The following is a 4,818-nucleotide window of genomic DNA, read 5'->3' as shown; positions in this document are numbered from 1 at the left end:
AAATGACAGAACTAAACAAAAAAGGGGATACAGATAAATGTCCACTTTGTATCTGTGTATTCAACATGGTTAAGATTGATATATAGTTACATTCTCTTAATGAATAGAGGGATTTGCTCTAATAGTGTTTGTAAATAGGATATAATGTCTGCATGTTGTACAGCAAATAACTACTGGGAAGACAGTATGCAATGTGTTAATTATTGAAACTGTCCTACCAACTTGATTTGAAACTGTGTGATTGCTATTTGTTTCTCAAAAAAATTATGGAGAAAAAAAAAGTTTATAGTCCACAAGCAATTATGATAAGCGCTTACTGCTACTACGAACATGTAGTGGCTTCTAGTATATCAGTAGGATTTCATATAACCAATAGAAGAAAGCATGTTTGTAAGAAAAATTTTGATCTTGTGATTAAAAAAAGTTAAAGAAGATATTTTAACTTTTTTCTCCATAAAACACAAAGAAAGAAAATATAACAGCCATTTCATAATGATAAAACAGCAAATTAATCAGAGGGACCAACAGTAAACATTTATGGACCTATTAAGAGGATCTCAATATTCAAATATATAAAACTAGTACAGCTTAAAAAGACCTTAAGAACCTGCAATTATTCAGTGATTTCAAACCTTATTCTCATTAATTGGTAGTAGCAATAGACAAGAAATCAATATGCATATGGAAAACTTAGCAACGCTGTCAAGTACTCCCCTACTTCACACCAGTAACATTTATGGAATATCTCACTGAAAAATGCAGAATTTATCTTCTATTTGCAACATCATACAACATTCACAAAAAAGATCAGACTGTGGGCTACAAAATAAATCTCAATAAAATTTTTTTTAAATTATTTATTTGTGTGTGTGTGTGTGTGTGTGTGTGTGCGTGTGTGTGTGTGTGTGTGGCCAGCTCAGCCCAGCAGGGGGCGGGGCTGGCTGGCATGTGGTGCTGGGGGATTGAACCGCGGTCCCTGTGCTTTGCTGAGCTTGTTCTAAGTAGGTGCTTTAGACCACTGAGCCATCTTACCAGCCCCAAATCTCAATAAAATTAAAGAGAATTACAGACATAAAAAGTGTGTTTGCTGGCTAATATAGAATTGAATTGGAAATCAATAGACAGGTACTAAAAATTCTCCCAGTATTTGGACACTTAAAAACACAATTGCATTGTTTGTAGATCAAAGAAGAAATTTAAAAAGAGAATTAGAATTTTTCATTTAATGAAAGTACAAACACAAAATGTATTTAATTTACCCAAAGAAATACTTAAAGGGAAAGTTTTAGCACTAAAAACCCCAGACCTTAAATGAACTGAACATCTACTTTAATGAATACATAAAAGGAAAAAAAGCACACTAATTTTGAATGGAGCAAAAGAATAGAAATAATAAAGGATCAATCGCATCCTCAGCTACTCAAATCAGGAGTCACTGTTTATTCAAATCATTTTTAAATATTTAATGTGCCTCAGTTTATCTTCCAACAGTCTTAATAAGCACAGGATAAAATTCAAGAGAAACAATGAATCCATCCTGGAAATCCAACATCCATTAGAGCAAGGTTCTTCAATTACAGAGTACTGAGAATGCACAGAAACAGAGCAAGAAAAACTGTCCTAGTTCAATCACTTTTCTCTTGAGTAAGTATTGTACATGTTTTGGCAAGAGGTTAGAAACCACTAAGGAAAGGCATAACTAACTGGAGATGGCTGGAGAGGCCACGGCTGCTCAGAAGGCAAACAGGCAGACTCACTTGCGGCGCATTTGGGCAGTTTTTAGGACAGTTTTGTCATAATTTCAGATGTGCACATCCTTGAATCTTAAAATCCACTTCCAAGACTTACAGGAGTGTTTATACCTGTGCACAGAGATGTAACAGGATGCTCTATCCATACGTAAAGGATTTGGGGCATGGGATACATGTGTGTGCATCTGTAAAGAAAAGGCGGAGTCCGTGGGAACCGGGGCAGTGTTACTCAATCAGGAAGGCATAAGTTCTGTCAGGTTATGAGGGTTGCACTGTCAAAGGGGCTGAAGATTGCCTGTGCACCTCTACCATCTTATTTGGCTATCTTCTAGGAGCCCAGAATCATCTCCTACAGACGTGAGGAAGACACCTTATACTAGATTGTTTCTACCCCAAGGCAAGCTATTGTACCCATATTCCAGTTTTCCCAAATAAGTAGTATCAGCCTCTACTCCTATGTTGTTTATGTTTACCTTAACTGTTTGAATTATTAAGCAGAGAAGAGATACACCCCAAATTTCACATGGAACAATGGACAGCTGGAGAACCACAAACTCTGAACACAGAGAATACAGATTCCTGATTTAATGACCAAGTTCTGGTCTTGAGACCAGGTTTTTATTTTATTTTATTTTATTTTATTTTTTTATTTATTTTTTTTTTATTTTTCAACAAATAATACACTGCATATATTCTTAGTGGTTAATTGCTGTACAAGATGCGGACTTGTGATCCTATTTACAAACACCATTAGAACAAATCATTCTATTCATTAACAGAATGTAACTATATATCTATCCCAACCACTTTGAATACACAGATACAAAATGGACATTCATCTGTATACCCCATTTTTTCTAAGTTCCGTTATTGAATATTATAGGTGTGTAAACTCAGCAAAATATTCTAAAAGAGTCCAGTAGCCCATAATAGCATTGGGTCTTCTGTTTAACTGGCAATGTCAGAAATTATTGACCTGAGTCCCCCACAGCTCAACTTAACAGCATGGCTTTATTTCTTATAATTTCGTCTTCATACTTTTCTGCTGGATGGTTAAGACCAAGGTAAAGCAGGACCTATGCAACAAGAGTTGTAGCTTTTTGAGACCAGGTTTTTAAATGAATTAGTCATTAAATGAGGAACGATATCTGGTATGTATTTTACAATATTCAAAACAAAGAAACGCTCAAAGGAAACTCCAGCTGGATGACTTGGCTTTTATTTGCATAACTCTTACATGCAGCAATGTAATGCATAATGAAGCATAAAACTATTGTACTGTGCTGTACGGTACAATCAGCAGAAATTACAATGCTGTATAAGCCAGGTATACTGTACAAAAAGACTGGGGCTCTAAAAACAAGATGTACAGAACGGCACAAAAAACCAAAAGACGGGTCTGAAGTTCAAGTGGCAGTTTATAAATCCGAGCAGCACACCTTGGTCATAAATCTGAACACTAAACAGGTAGGTAGTTAAAGGAGGACTGTCCGTATCTGGAGCCTATCTAGTCTAAACCTCCATTTTATCCTTTTTGGGTAAGAAAACTTCTGGAAGTAGGGTTCTGTGGCCTGCTTTTATAGCCTTTCCTCTGTCACTCCTTGATTAGCTGAATGACACGTGAGCCAGCAAGAAGGAAAATGGGACATGCAGGCAAGAAGAGGTGTGACCTGGGGTAGGCACGTGGCTTCCTGCCCTGGAGCTGGGGTGGGGAGGGGCCTGGAGAGGGAAGGGACTCCCAGGGCCTGCTGCCCAACTGCAGTCACTTCGTGGCATTAGGGGAGCAAGGAAGGATATTTTCCTTAATTTAAAAATATTTTATGAGCGTTTAACATGTACACACAATGCTAACACTGGTGATTCAGAAACACAGCCTGGTTCTTGAGGTCTCTGCCCTTGAGGACCTCGTGTGTGTGTGTGTGTGTGTGTGTGTGTGTGTGTGCATATGCCTGTATGCAAGGCTACTGCAAAGGGGATGAACGCACTGTCACAGCAGTATAAGGCAGAGCTGGAGGGAGAGGTGGGCTAAGGGTCCATTCCACAGAAAGGGTATGGGCCAATCCAAGAGTCTCCTACCTTCCTTTTCTTGAAGACAGAATTCCTATCATACAGAAGTGAGGGCTTCCTCTGCAGTCCTTATAAAATGAGTCATTCTGAAAATCAGTAAATGAACAAGAACATTCAGCAGCTAAAATGCTATATTTCCATGTTCTCCCTCTGCCCCTTTGTAGATAAAAGGGAACACAGAAATGACAAGAAATTGCCAGCTGGTATTTGATAACCCAAGGACTACCTTGGCAACCCTTATTCTGCTGGTAACAAGCTAGAAAAAAGCTTTGAATGTTTCAATAAGTCCGAGTTCTTTCAACTCACTCACTAGTCAGCTGGTTATGATTGTTTTATGTTTCTTCTCTAGCTATTTGTTTTCTTGCCACTGAAAAGATTGATAGTTAAACCAGCTGATTGGGAAAACACTGTTGATAAAACTCAATAAAGTTTAAGCTAATTAAAAAGCAAAGAAAAAGTCAAGGTTGATTTTAGATAGAGCGATGAAGCAAGTAAGAAACATTTATCTTTGGTATCCCTGGTGATTGGTTTCCTCTTTAGTGTCAAAAAGAAAATACACACACACACACACACACACACACACACACACACACACAGAGAGAGAGAGAGAGACAGACAGACAGACAGAGAGACAGAGAGAGACAGAGACAGAGAGAGACAGAGAGAGACACATAGAGAGAGGGAGAACCTACAACACTACATTTAAAAAACATTAAGAAACATTATAGATGGGGTGGAGAGAAGTTTTAAGCCACCAAATTCAGATTAATGGTTATCGCAGGGACCTTCCCCTTCACTACCCCTGGGGGCAATGCCATTCATCTCAACTTGGACCCTTCTAGCTGCCAAAGATACTCCTTACCAGCGCAGTGCTAACTTCTAGAATGCCCCTAGCTGAGGAGCTGTTCGATGAGCAGAAGCACACAGGGCTTTATTTCTGTCCTAACTTGCTTTGGGCTCTCTCCTGCTCACCCCAGCCCTTGTGTTTCTCTCTCTCTCT

At 38.5% G+C, this 4,818-nt stretch overlaps 1 protein-coding gene across 2 annotated transcripts in view; it reads right to left on the bottom strand.

Annotated features, from left to right (window-relative positions):
• The window catches only part of Pld5 (phospholipase D family member 5), a 427,280-nt gene that overhangs the window by 249,212 nt on the left and 173,250 nt on the right, over positions 1 to 4,818 (bottom strand). The window lies entirely within an intron of this gene.

Source organism: Octodon degus, unplaced genomic scaffold (genome assembly GCF_000260255.1).
Source record: "Octodon degus isolate 3935 unplaced genomic scaffold, OctDeg1.0 scaffold00017, whole genome shotgun sequence".
NCBI lineage: Eukaryota > Metazoa > Chordata > Mammalia > Rodentia > Octodontidae > Octodon > Octodon degus.
This window is presented reverse-complemented; position numbering and strand designations above follow the sequence as displayed.